The sequence below is a fragment of the Nycticebus coucang genome, chromosome 4 (assembly GCF_027406575.1).
Source record: "Nycticebus coucang isolate mNycCou1 chromosome 4, mNycCou1.pri, whole genome shotgun sequence".
In the NCBI taxonomy this organism is placed as follows: Eukaryota; Metazoa; Chordata; class Mammalia; order Primates; family Lorisidae; genus Nycticebus; species Nycticebus coucang.
In genome coordinates, this window is record NC_069783.1 from 131,994,231 (window position 1) to 132,009,406 (window position 15,176).

A 15,176-nucleotide genomic window follows, 5' to 3' on the forward strand; every position below is an offset into this window, starting at 1 on the left:
GCTGAGGGACTGGCAGGTTCTAAAACGTGTGCAGGTGGGAAGTCCTGACGGTGCTAGAAGGCTGCTCTGAAAGGCTCCAGAGACCCTGCTTTCCTCTGACCTCTTTGCTTCACGTTCCACCTATTTCACATCTTAACATTAATCTTAGGTGTACACTGGAGCCCACATCTGGACTCCATTTCCCAGCCTCCTTTGCAGTTAGGTTTGGCCATGTGACAGGTACATGCCAATGGGGTATGCTCCTCTATTCTCCCTTTCTGCCAGCTGGAGGCAGACGATCATGAAGCCCTGGAAGACCATGGGACCACAAGACCCTAGGACCCTGAACCTCTCAGAGGAAGGGGGGATGCCTACTTGCCAGGAACACCCATCTCCAGAACTGCTGAGTGAGCAAGAAATAAAACTTTATGGTGTCAGGCAACTGAAACAGTGGGGGCTGTTTGTTACTGGGGCTCAGGCTACACTCATACAGCAATGCAACTAACAAGGGTGAAAACACGGCCAAAGGCTGGGAAAGGTGTTAGATGAACAAATATTTATTTTTAAATGAACAAATATTCATTTTTGACTATTGTTTCAACCAATTTGTCCTTAGACTGGTGCTTCCCCAATGGGAAAGATCATCAAAAAAATATATATATTCTTGGGCTCTACTCCCAGAGATGCTAAATCAACAAAACTGGAGCTAAGCCCAGAAATCTATAAATCTTTTAAATTCCTCGGGAAATATGCACACTCAGAGCCTGCTGTGGGATAGGAACATTATGACCTTTGGAGAATATGACTGGGTGTATCTATTTAAATTATTTAAATTTTAAATGTACATCAATCACTTTTACTTCTAGGAATCCTCTCTTGTAATAAAAGCACTAGTACAGAAAGGTATGTGCTTATAAAGATGTCAACTGCAACATAGTTTGAAATAATTTAGGGAGAATTTGAATAAATTATGGGGCATCCACATGTGAAATGCTAAGGTTCTAACATTCAATATTTCACTAGAGATTTGATGGATGTCCTCGATATAAATGTAAATTTGTCACTTAAAGTATAAATGTCCCTCACTTAAAAAAATAGGCAATATAGACATTATGAAGATATGGCTTTGTATCTATTACACATTATATGTAGATATTATATTTCTATATGTATTGTATCTACACATAAATCTATAAAGATACAAAGATAAAGACAAAGACGAAGATATGTACTATAGATATAAATATAGATAAAACATATACACTTATAGGTATTTTATGTAGATTTGCATCTATAGATATAGATGTATAGAAATAAAGATATATAGAGATATTCCTATGGATAAACATAGGAAATATTCAGAAGTGTCTACACCAAACTGAGGATCAAAGCATCATTCATTCGAATGATCCAAACTAGAGGGATGAAGGAGAAAGACAGCATTTAAAATTTTATTTTAATTTTGTACACCTGCATTCTTCATGCTTGGAATTGTTACAATAAGTAGGTATTACTCCTATAATTTTTAAAAAACCCAACTCTTTCTGGCAAAAAGAAAAATAATCTTTCTGTTTGCCCAGATTTGGAATCTGATTTGTCTTTACCACCGAATCCAGTGGCATCTTAGAAGTAATGTACAGAATAGCACCTTCCTTCAAGGTGTGGAAGCCAGCCTGGCCCAGGTGCTCACCAGCTCAGCCCTCCTCAGTCCCTGGGTGGGAAGGTGCACAGAAATTGGGCCACTAGATTGATTCAGTGTGGAGGAAACAGGGACGTCCTTCTAAATTTTGTTCTTGGCAGAGATAAACTAGTGCTTCTCAAAGTGGGTTCTACCTTCCTGCTAGGCATAGAAGGCACTTTTCTAATAAAGGTTTCAGTGGCTAAATACATTCAAGGGAATATTCCATATCCTCTCTCCCATGCCCCAATTTCTTAAGAAGGGCAAGTATATTGCACAGCCAAGGCTCTGAGAAGTCCTGCAAAATACAGAGAACTGTTTAACTTCATTTGCCTATTTGCCTATGAAACTTTTTTAAAACATAAACATTTCTCTTCCAGAAATATTTGTATTCTAATAAAAAAAAAAATCTTAGAAAGAATTCCAGGTGAACGATCTGGGCCCAAGACAGAGATGGAACAAAGACTTTAGAAGAGTGGTGGAAGGGTTTTCTTGGTCTAGCTGCCTCCCTCTGACTTAGCTACTCTTAGGTAGTTTGGACTAGGCTGTAAATTCCTCCTAGCTGGGGTCATGTCTCAGCATTTTGTACAGGACTGAGCATACAGCTGATGCTTAATAATAAATGTTTAGTGGCCAATTCATTCTTTACTCCCAGGTGAGCATATGTTTTCTTTTTTTTTTTCCTTTTTTAAAATTTTTATTAAATCATAGCTGTGTACATTAATATGATCATGGGGCACCATACACTTGGTTCATAGATCGTTTGACACATTTTCATCACACTAGTTAACATAGCTTTCGTAGCATTTTCTTAGTTATTTTGCTGAGACCTTTACATTCCACATTTACTAGGATTCACATATACCCTTGTAAGATGCACCGCAGGTGTAATCCCATTAATATGTTTTCTATTCCCTCTATCTCCATCCTAGAGGGCAGAAGTGAGCTGTGGGTCTTAGAACTCTCAGCAAGAGGAAGGGAGGTTCAGTTTGTCTATGCAGAATCCAAGCAAGGCAACTTGAGCCCCCACAAGCAGGTGGGATTTTTTCTTAGGCAACAAGGTGACAAGATGACCTTCCCTGCAGCCTCGGCACCATTGCAGGTCAACCTCAGTTAAGCCTTACTGTGCTGCCCTGAAGGTACTGCTCCCAGATCCCGGCCGTCAGTCCCTGTCCAGCATCACAGGGCAAGTCTGGAGACACGATCATGTGATTGACCAGGGCTGACAAGTGGGTCCTCACGGTGGACAAGTGTCTGCAGTAGGTAAGCCCTGTCAGGGGAGGGAAGGAAAGTGTCATCATCCACCATCTGATACCACCTCACCTTGTCTCATGAAGTCTCCAGGATCTGTCCTAGTCCCCTTCTTACTGAACTCCCATAATTCAGTGAATTATCATCATCTCCTCTCCCCTTTTCCAGACAAGGAAGGTGAGGCCCACAGGGGGACTGTCACTTGCTGACTTGACTGTTCATTAGCTCTGTGACCCTTGGGAAGTCTGATCTCCTTTCTTAGTCTCTGTCCAGGTGGTTCCACTCTCCTCTGCTGGAAGCCAAAAACTTTAATTAATAGGCTGGAGTCAGAGAAGGGCAGGAAGGAAGGGGGTCTGTGACTCCGCAGGTTCGCTATGGCTCTGTCTGCTTTCAGTCCACACAAAGAAAGAGAATGTGAGATATGGTTGAATCCCATCCGTATTTGGATGGGTATACATCTCAAAGAAAGGAAATCAATGTCTCAAAGAAATATCTGCACTCCCATGTACATCACAGTACTATTCACAACAGCCAACATAGAGAACCAAGCAAAGTGTCCACCAACCGATGAATGGATAAAGAGAATGTGGTACATATGGTACAATGGAATACTATCCAGCCATTAAAAAGGAGTGGAATCCATCATTTGCAGCAACATGGATGGAACTGGCAAGAAGCCAGGCACAAAAAGACAAATATTTCATGTTTTCACTCATATGTGGGAGCTGCTCGTTGTAGAAGGAGAGAGTACAGTGGTGGTTGCCAGAGGCTGGGAAGACAAGTTTGTTCATGGGTATAAAAATACAGTTAGATAGAAGAAATAAGTTCTCAAATTCGATAGTACAGTAGAGAAATTATAGTTAACAAAAATTTACTGTATTTTTCAAAAGAGCTCAGAAGAGAAGAATTGTAATGTCCCAAACACAAAGAAAAGATAAATTACCCAGACTTGGTCAATACACATTGCATACCTATAAGAATAACACAAGTGCCCCCAAAATACGTACAATTACAAGCTATAAAACAATTCAAAAAGATTCCCACTCAAATTGCAGGTGGATAAGAAAGGGCCCAGCAAGGAAGTAACTGGGGAGATGCTGAGGGCACTTAGTTTGCTTTCAGAGATGGCCCTGCCCCCTTAAGGGGGTACCTGACAAGGTGACACGCCTTATCTGTCCCACTCTGATCACCTGGAGGGTGCTGGGCAAAGTGCCTAGTACAGAGGAAGGACTGAGCCAATGCCAGCCAATGCTGTTAGCTCTGATCATGCCCCTTCCTTCTGCCTCTTTCTGTCCCTTTCTTCTCCAATTTCCAGAGGGAATTCTGAACCTTCTGGAAACTGAGGACTCACCTTGAAAAACTTCTTGATAATATTTACAGAGTATGCATGACATGCCAGGGAGCTGTCCCCAGTCTTTGCCTCAACCCTATGAAGCAGGGACCATTATTATCTCCAGCTGAGGCACAGACTGGTTATGTCCCTTGCACAAGTCACTTTGCTGCAAAGTGTGGAGTTGGGATTTGAAACCAGGACACTGGGCTCCATAACCTGGACTCTCAACCACTGTCAGGGATGAGCCAGATTGTCCAATGACATCCATTCCGGAGCCATCTCAACCTCTACCCCTTCCTCCAGGAAGATCTTCAAATTGGGTACAGAAATACCTGCCCAGTTGTTCCATGCCCAGCCACGCACCGGGATGAGTAGCAAAATAATAGGCAAAACCCCATCCAAGCGGAGCTCACGGTCTACCTGCCTTTTCAGGCACCTGGGCGTGTGACCTGCTCTGCTATTTCATAGGCCCATGCAAGTTGTATTAAGACTTTTCTAGAATTCCTGAAAATATACACATTTTATCTCCCCCATGGAGGCTGTGAAGCCGGGGTAAATAAAACCTGATAAGAATCAATATAGCAGAGAAGAAAACAACAAAGCCTTTGGAGTCAAGCAGGCCAGGGTTTGAATCCTCAGCTCTGCTGTTTCACTATGCTGCTCTGTGCCTTAGTTTCCTCATCTTGTTAAATGAGAATAATCAGAATAGCAGTATTATGAAATTAATTTTTAAAGTTTTAAGAAGAGATCAGACTACCTTACTCTTCTGCCTCTGCCCACAGGAGAAGGGAGCTGAAATTTATTGAGTACCCACGACATGCAATATTAGGTGTTTGGAACTTTATATGACACATGCTTCTCATTCAATCCTGAAAACAAACCCTCCAACGTGGGCCCTGGGGATGGAAAGGTTATTAAACCAAGTTTCTGTTCCCCAGGTACTCCTCTGTTCGCTGCTCTCTCTTGGGATCCAGGGACACAATTTATCTCCAATCTGTAGATGAGAAAACTGAGGCTCAGAGAGAGGTTAACACAACTTCATGGAAATCAGACATCTATGGAATAAAGGAGCAGAGGTTCAAACTCCAGAGCTGATTTCCTCTGATATTGCTGGCATACAATAGGCACTCCATAACTGCTCCTCATAGACCACACTGGCAATGAAGGCCTATACGTACATCCATAGAAGGCTCTGGAAAGGATCTGGTACTTCATGTTGTCACAGAGAAGTTTCAGGGGAGCCCTGCAGATGGAGAGAGAGAAAGATGCTTTGAATAGATCCAAACATAGCCCAGTTTTCTGGCGAGAAGCAGAACTCAAGAGCGTAGGAGAAATCCAGACAGAGGGAGTGGAGGAAGACCTGCCATAATATTATTTCTACCCATATAGCATCAATGCCCCTTCTTCTATCAGTGCCCCAATTTTCCTTTTAGGAATCAACCCCGCCATAACTCTGTCCTTATGCTTCAGATGGAGATGACTCTACCTGGCACAGAACCCAGGTTGGGATCATAGTGATTGGATCAGAGATGATTATGTGATCCAATCCAGGGCAATGGGAATCAGCCCTGGGACTTTTATTGGAACTACTAGCAAACAGACACACTTTCTCTCTCCCTCTTTTTTTTTGTCTGAGTCTCTAAGCAAGTAGGATATAGGGCAGTGTCTGCTGGGAGCCATCTTTGCCACTGCCTGGGAAGGGCCTACCTGAGAATGGAACCATCACCGAGGCAAGCAAAGCTAAGAGAAAAACAGAGAGAGAGAGAGAGTCCTATGGGAGCACCTGGATCCAGCCATGCCTGAAGACACTGTGCCTCTGAACTTCTCAGTTACATCAACAAATTTTCTTCTTTACTTCAACCAGTTTGAAGTGAATTGCTGTCACTTGCAGAAAGAGTTCTGACTTCTAGAGTGACCCAGGTGAACCAAAGTGAGCCAAACTGGGATTCAGAGTCTGGCTGTTTGCAAAGTAGGTGATGCCTCCAACCTTCTCCTTGCATGAGAATCTTGGTGGGGGGAGGCTTTTTTTTTTGGCTGAAAGAGGAGAGAGGAGCAAGACTCCACCACTGTTGAAGAAAACAAAGATTTTTGGAAGGACACTGTGTATTCTTACAAAGGACAGAATGGAATAATATCTGAGGACACCCAGAAAAACCTAGGGAGACCTGTGGGCGAAGAGTAGCTGAAGTCATTATACACATGGAGGCATTAAACATTAAAGTGTCTCACTTTGTGTCCTCAGCCTCAGGTCTGAGGCTCAGACTTGCTCAGGTTACATAAGACGGGATCACACTGGCAACTGTCCCACAGGGAACTTGGCTCTCCACAAGACAGTGAGCTCCCCGTCACTCCAAGTGTGTAAGCAGATGCCATAACAGGGGCAAAGGGTTACAGCAGCATTTCTCACTGGTCCATGGATCACGATCCCAAGATTTACTTGGGGTTTCATCAAAATGTAGATTCCTGGGCTCCACACAGACCTACTCAATCATGACTGGGGGGAAGTTGCCCAGGAACTGGTATGTTTTGATCTCCTCTGGTAAAGTTTAGGAATCTGTGGTTCTATCATCACTTCTCAAACAAAGCATGTACATGCTCTTGGGATCAAGTTAAATACAGATTCCGATCTAACAAGTTTGGGAAGGGAGAATGAGAATCTTCCCAGGTGATAATGCTGGTTCACTGAACATACACTGTGGAGCCAGGGGTTACATAACTTCAAAAATGTGATGCCAGCTCCCACCCCTTACATGAAGACTGGATCACCATGGGGACAGAAACCAGCAAGGACAAAAGGATTCCATTCTCCCAGGCCAGGCCAGCCAGGAATTGGCTGAATAGCTCCAAAGAGACAAAAACTCTATGGGCAAACAAATAGAGTTGAGTTTGAGATTTAACTGTATACAATAAAGCAGTAAGTGCCACTTATTGACTATTACTCTGTGCCAGGCACCACATGCTGGCTGCTTTCAACCATTATGTGATTTGGTCCTTACAGTAGCCATGTAAAGTGAGCATTAGAATATCCATTTTGTGGAGATGAAATCTGAGATGAATGTGGTTGGCATCAAGTAATATTTCTGGTATTCTTCTGGCTTCTAGGCACATGGTGGGGCTGTGCTTCCTGGCCCCTCGTGCATGGGACAAATGGGTTGTAAGCAGAAATAGCATGTGCTGCTTTTGAGTGGAGCATTTATTGTTGGTTCAGGTCCACCAGAGCTATGGCTCCTTCTGTCACTGTGATATTCAGGGTGGTAGTTTGCCTTTTAGTGTGGAGAAAGCAGAACCCTAGCTGACCCATTATAGACACAGAGCAGGCCTGATATATAAAGCTTTGTTGTAAAAATACACCAGGATTTTGGGACTGTTTGTTACCGCAGCATAACCTTGTTTATCCTGATACACATAAGTCAACTCCAATAGCTAGGACTTCACAAACTTAGCATTGAACCCAGATCTGGATGATTCCATAGCCTATGTCTCCTCCGAATTTAGTGCAGGAGAAGAAAAGGCATCCTCTAGTGTTGGAAATCCTTCAGCCCCCTCCATTTACGGCTTGAGGCCCTCATACCTTTCATGGTTGCAACCATTGGTTGAGCTGCCATCAGCTGAGCCACTCTGTGAACAGGATGAACAAGAGGATTTCCAGGGACTGGGTTGCCACAGGGATGGGAGGTTGCTTACTGAGACTTCCATCAGATCCTGGGGCACTGTGGTGGACAGAAGAAAAGGCAGAAGAAAAGCCCCGGTTAAGCCCGTGTAGATCACAGAAAGCTCTCTCCAAAGCAAGCAGTTTATCCCCAGGCTAGCACAGGCAGAGAGAAAGATCCCCGAACGTGACAACAGGAAACAACAACCCCAATCATCATTTAACCCTGACCCTTCAGCCTGCCTGATCCAATGAAAGCCATCACCAAAACCTGATGGCCCAGCAGATGTGGCAGAGAGGACGACAGGCAAAGAAAGAAAGACAGAGATGAACCAAGAAAATAGGCCCAATCCGAGAATGGCGGCCAAGCCTTGCCACGTTGTCATTTAGTCATGCTCATAGGACGGTGCAGGAAGGAAGGGGAGCCTACTGGGTGCTGCTGGGGGAGGCTAATGTTCTGGAAGCCCCAGATACAGACTTCATGGGAGCTTCTAGTAGTGGGATTGAAGGGGGCTGGACTCAAAAGACAAGGCAGGAGACCCAAGGGCAAGAGAACAATAGCGTCCCCTCTGAACAAGGAAGAGGGCACCCACACTGTCCGTGGTCCTGAGCCACAGAGCTGCTGCAGCAAGCAGGTCTCAAATACATTGGCAACCCCCTGGAATCACATTGGGTGCTTGTTAAAGAGTCATAAGCCCATCCTATACCTGGCCTCCCAAACTAAGACCTACTGGAGACAGAGCCCTCAAATTGCTATTTTTAAAACAATTTTGATACAGCAGTCATGTTGGAGAGACCCTGATCTCCTAACTCTTGGACGCCGGTGATTTCTGACCACCTGATCCAAAGATACAGCACTTATACTTTCTCTTATTTTATTTTTCTTTCTCAGATTCATGAAAACTTCAGTATCTGCAAAACTACATGACAAACGTGCATTATACATGTAACTGGGGACACATGCATTACAAATTCTATAGTCAATTGCCTGGCCTTTTGGCACTTCTAGACAGGTGTGAAAGTTTTATTTTCTCAGGGCAGCGCTCAGTAAACTTTTTCTGTAAAGGGCCAGGTAGTAAACATTTTAGGGTTTGTAAGCCACTGATAGAGATCAGTGCTACTCAATGCTACTCTTGTAGTGCAAAAGTAGCCATGAACAAATATAAATAAATAAGCATGGGTATGTGCCAATAAAACTTTATACATAAATACGGAAATGTGAATTTCGTGTCATTTTCACATGTCAAAAAATAATCTTCTTTTGATTTTATTTGATCATTTACAAATTTAAAAGTCATTCTTAGCTCATGGGCTATACAGAAAATAAGGCTAGATTGGGCCCAGGGGTCTTAATTTTCTAATCCTTGTTCTAAGAAATTAAGAGAGGTGCACATTTTCCCATATATCATGCATTGCAAGGACAATTGGTAATGCCCTTCCTCTTCCTTTGGACTCCCAGGGGTGGGGGACTTGTGGATCTGGCCTCTCTGGTCATCATCAGAGAGCTCAGCAGCTGACCGGGGTCAGCTCCCCCGGACAGACAGAATACGAAGCTGCCTACAGAATGTCATTCTTGTGGCCACCAAACATAGCTCCTTACACTATTCTTCTCCATGCATATTCACCCACGAGCTAACCAAGAAAGACCAGTGAGCCCCTGTCAAATGTTTGAGAAAAGTATCCCTAGTTCTTAGCCAATCTTGGGGAAATATTGATCAGTTCAGCTCAGATGTGGCAACCGTATCTGCACCCCAGCCCTCACACACATGCAGACATCACTAAAATATCCCTTTGCTACTGAGCCCACAATACACCAAGCTGCCTTCTGCAGGGTGGAGGCTGAACAGTGAGAGGGCATCACTTTGAATCCTGCAGGACCAACACTCAAATGACAACATGGCAGAGGTGGCTGGCACCCAGCCCAGAAAAGAGGCGAGCCTGAACATTACTGGGGGGCTGCTCCTTCAGGCCCGGTGTAGGGAAGGTGGCATCCCATCTGGCTCGTGCCCACCGACTCCCCCTGGCCATCACCAGCATTGACTGGCCTACAGGAACCATCGTCCAGGCAGGGCCCACGGAGACAGGGGAGGTGCTGCCAAGAGGTTGGGGGCAACTTGAGACACAAAACAAAAAGAACTAGTGAGATGGGAGGTCTGAGGTGGGCAGGAAACCGTGACAGCTGGAAAATCCAATTCCCAGAGGCTCCAACCCTTCCCCTCCCCTGGTCTACACAGCTCCCACATATATTATCTGTGATCTGCAGAAGAAAGAATGCTGAATAAAATGCCTACTGGGTGCTGGGTGCTGGGCTAGGCAGCTGGCCTTATCATTAGTGACCCTGCAAGGGATGCCTTTACAGAATGCATTCCCCCATTCTATAGAAGAAGAAACTGAGGCTCAGAATGATGACGTAACTTAACCACCCAAGCCCCACCAGGTAGTAACCAGCATGTCTGGTCATTTTGACTAAAGTCCCTCTTCATTTTCCACTGAAAACAGATGTTACTTACTGAGTGTGGGTACTATCATCATCCAACAGTAGAGATTAGGAATCAGAGGCACAAAGAATTTAAGCAACACACCCAAGACCACCCGGCTAACAAGTGGTGGAGCCAAGATTCCACCCCACAGGACTTGGCTCTGACATCCTGCTCATCTCATTATGTGAGGAAAACCTCAAATGTTTTCCCATAGGCCCTTCTCCCTACACCATCCGTTCACAATCGGGGCAATTTTGGCAACATCTGGAGATATTTTTGGTTGTCACAACTTGGGGATTAACTAGATGCTACTGGCATCTAGTGGCTGAATCTGGGCTCTTCAATGCACAGGACTAACCTCCCCCCCAAACTCCCCACAGAATTATTCAGCACCAAATACCCACAGTGCTGAGGCTCAGAAACCCTGCACTAGACCAGCACTCTGCAATAGCAACCAAGTTAAAAATCTTTCTAGTATCCACATTAAAAAAGGTAAAAAGAAACAGGTGAAATCAACTCCAACAATACATTCTGTTCAATATATCCAAAATGTTGTCTTTTTCACATATCATCAACATAAAATTAGTAATGAGATATTTTATATTCTTTTTTCCTTTCAGATAGAGTCCTTAAAATCTGGGATGTACTTTGCACTTCTAGGACATCTGATTTGTACCAGCAGTTGCATTTCACTTGCTTGGTGGCCACATGTAGCTTGTGGTTGCCATACCGAACAACACAGACACATTCTGAACAACAGAGTAATCTGAAAATGCCCTTATCTGTTTTAGAACTGTCTTCAGTGCACACAGAGGCAAAGAATCGAGTGGAGACAGGGGTGATAAGACACTGAAAGGCGGTTAGACCATCCATAGCCAAATCTTCCCTCTTACAAGGTAGAACTCTTTCTTTGCTTACAGCAGGCATCCGCAAATGCTTTCCTGTGAAAGTCATTCTATAACTAACTGCCTGGCCTTTTGGTTTTGTGGGCCATATCATCTCCATCACAATTATTCACCTCTGCTGCTGTGGCAGGAAAATAGCCACAGATCATATGTAAACAAATGGATGCGGCTGTGTTCCAATACAACTTTATTTACAAAAACAGGCAAATGGGCCAAATTTGTTCCCGTGGGAAAGGCTTTTTTGACTTCTGATTTAGGTACTACTCCAGAAAGGACATCCTAATTCTCGCAGAGGAAAGTCATGAGATATTTTTTGTTTGTTTGTTTTGAGACAAAGTCCCACTCTGTTTCCCTGAGTAGAGGGCCATGGCATCATTGTAACTCACAGCAACTTCAGATTCTTGGGTTCAAGTCATCCTCTTGCCTCAGCCTCCCACGTAGCTCGGACTACCGGTGCCCACCACAACACCCTGCTCATTTTCTATTTTCAGTAAAGACAGGGTCTCCCTCTTGCTCAGGTTGGTCTCAAACTCCTGAGATCAAGTGATTCATGCTCCTTGCCCTCCCAGAATGCTAAGATTATAGGCTTGAGCCACTGTACCTGGCTAAAATAGTTGTTATTGATAACCCTGTGTGGCTCAGGCCCTGAGAAATCAACCAACAACGGGGTTGCACCGAATCTGCTCTTGAGGATGAACATGGTAAAACCACAATGCCTTCTCCCCTGCCAATGAAAGCAGCATGCATGGAATGGTGATTAGAGACAGGTTCTGGAGACAAATCACCTGTGTTCAAGTCCCAGCTGTGCTAAGAATTAGCTGTGTGACCCTGGACCAGTTGCTTAACTTTTCTGTGCCTCAATTTCCTCCTCTGCTGAAAAGGAGATGGTGAAGACAGTGGTAACTGCCTGGGAGGATTCTGGCAGGGATAAAGTGGATTGAGGCATGAACAGAGTACATGTGGGCCTGCCACACACACAGCAGTGCTCAAGACGTGACACTTACCATCGCTCACTGAGCATCTGCCAAGTATCAGGCCCCAGACCAGGTGACTGATATTTTGTGAATGATCACCCTGACTCCCCAGAATACAGTCCTAGTGGGGAGTGTTGTTATTCCCATTGTATAGACAAGGAAAGGAGACCTGAAAAGGAAGAGTCACTTGACCAAACTGCAGTGTCAGAGCTGAACAGTAATGTGTTCTTTTCTCTAAACCACTGGTTGTCAAACAGGTGTAATTCTGTCACCTGCTCACAGCAGACACTAGGCAATGTCTAGAGTCATTTCCGGCTGTCACAATTTTGAGGGAGGTGGATATGCTATTTGACATCTAGTGGCTCAGGCCAGAGACGCTGCTCAACATCCTACAATACAAAGGACCCTAAAACAAAAAATTATTCCAACTAACATGTCAGCAGCGCTAAGACTGAGAAGCCATGTTTTAAACAAACTGATCAGGCTGGGCCAGGTGGCTCATGTCTGTGATCCCAGCACTTTGGGAGGCCAAGGTGGGAGGACTGCTTGAGATCAGGAGTTCAAGGCTGCAGAGAGCTATGATCGCAACACTGCACTCCAGCCTGGGCAACAGAGCAAGACCCTGTCTCTAAATAAATAAATAAATACACTGATTTAGTTGTCATTTCCTCCAAGACAGACAAAGACTCAAGTGCAAATAGTCAATTTGGGAGGTGTTCCCAGGAAGCATTGGTGAGGACAGGAGAAGTGAGACAGAGAAGGAAAGGCAGAGAGTAAGTTACCACTAGGGACAACTGTGCTTAATCTCCTGGAGGAACCTCTAGAGGACTGTGGGCGACATGCATTTCAGAGTTTGCTCTCCCTAGGGGTGAGGGAGCTGAGGTATTTTACTTCCATCAGTCTCAGAGGGCCACTCCTGGGTGGCACTGAATCCCTGACACTTACAGTATGCCCCACTCCACAGCAGAAGGGACCCTGGTAGCCAAACAGAACCCTCAGACAAAGAGACACTGAGGCAGGGAGCTGGCAACTGAACGGCACACACAGAATGGGAAGTGCCAAGGTGTGGGTGGGCACAGCCAGTATCTGTTCCACTGCCCTCCATCAAACTACAAGAGGACAATGTGGATATTTCCTCAAATAAATAAAACATCCAGCACCCGGCCTGGCTCCCAGCAGGAGCCTACAAATTACTCGGTGGATGAGAACCTGTGCAAAGAAGGTTCCTGGGAAGGCAGCCACAAAGGGATGTGGCACTCTCTGATTAAGCAGTTCTCAAGTGGGACGTAGGAATTAATGTCAGTCTTCATGGGAGTGGGAAGCCCAGGTTGTTGGGAAACAGAACTAAAGCCAGCTCTGCACCCAGGGAGACGTCACCATCACAAATGGAGCTTAGACTGAGTACATGGGATGCTTGATTTTCCATTCTTGTGATACTTTACTTTGTACAATGTAGGGGTAAATGGCACACTTCCTGGGTGAAAGTTGCAAACATAACTTGGACTTTACCTGACAAATGCAAAGAGTGTAACCTAATCACATGTACATTAAACTAACCTAAAACCAAATGGAGCCATTTCAGCCTTGGGGCCAGAACAGCTTTGGTTCTGTGACGAGGGTAGGAGTGCTTCAGGCAGGAACGGACACGGTAAGGAATATTTCAGGACAGTCTCTGCGGTACTTAAGGGATACCAACCTTGCCGGGGGAACAATCTGCTCTCAAGAGAGCCTCTCACTGCCCAGCACCTGGCCACTTAAGCAAAGGGAGGCTCAGAGCTATTATCCGTGGAGGGAGAATAACAGGCTGCTGAGGGTTAAATAAAATGAGGTTAACAGAAAACCTGATTTGTTTAACACACATCCATACGGTGCTTGATAAATGCCAGCCTCCTTCCCCGTACTTTTCAAATATTAATTCATTGCATACTCACAGCTGCCCCATGAGAATGATTATCTTAATATAATAGTAAGTTTCCATTAGCTACACACCTACATCACGACGATCACCACACACACTGACATAGATTATCTCGTGTGCTAGTGCCTGGGGCTACGCTTGCCCTCCACTGTTCTAACTGGCACTTATTGAGGGCCAACTGTGTGCAGATCCCATTATCTCACTGAATCCTTACCATGATATGTTGAAGTAAAATACGTATTTGCAACCACAAAAACTCTGTAATTAAGCAGCTGATATTTGAGCATTCACTGTGTGCCCAATACTTTACCTCATTTAATCCTCAGGACAACCTTATGAAATATGTGCTGTGAATGTGCCCATTTTACAGGTGGGGAAACTGAGGCACATGGGGGCAAAGTGACTTGCCCAAGCTCAGCCAGGATTCCAGAGCCCTGCCATTGCCCCTCCCCCATGCCACCTCCCACCTTGTGGCATTGTTCAGTAGCCAAGTAGACAGTGGTTACTTGTCCTTATTTGGGGAGGAACCAAGGCTGCCAAGATACTGACTTCCTGAGTGCAGGTGCCCCTGCGGGCCCCAGAATCTAGACCTCTCATCTAGTCGTTTTCAGGGTCAGGCAGCAGGTGGATCCCAGGGCCCTAGGGACAGGGCAGCTTACCGAATTCAGACTGCATGCCAGGATAGATGATCCGGAACACGTAATCTGTGGCCTCGTCGTCTTCCTTGTCTGAAGACGTGGACTCAGCAGAACCTTGAGGGCTTCGCTTGCGTAGCTTAGGGAACACTTTGCCCTGAAAGAACATGTACCAGTGCAAGGCCCTTGGGACACGCAACCTCTGGAGGACTGTGGACCACGTGCATTTCAGAGTTTGCCCTCCTAACGGGTGAGGGAGTTGGGGTATTTATACTCCCGTCAGTCTCAGAGGGCCACTCTTGGGAGGCGCTGACAAGGCCCTGACACTTCCAATATGCCCCACTGGGCAACAGGGACCTACAACCTGCATTCCC

General features: G+C 45.1%; 1 pseudogene; it reads right to left on the reverse strand.

Moving 5' to 3' along the window:
• The window catches only part of LOC128583423 (small G protein signaling modulator 1-like), a 40,890-nt pseudogene that overhangs the window by 15,648 nt on the left and 10,066 nt on the right, over positions 1-15,176 (reverse strand).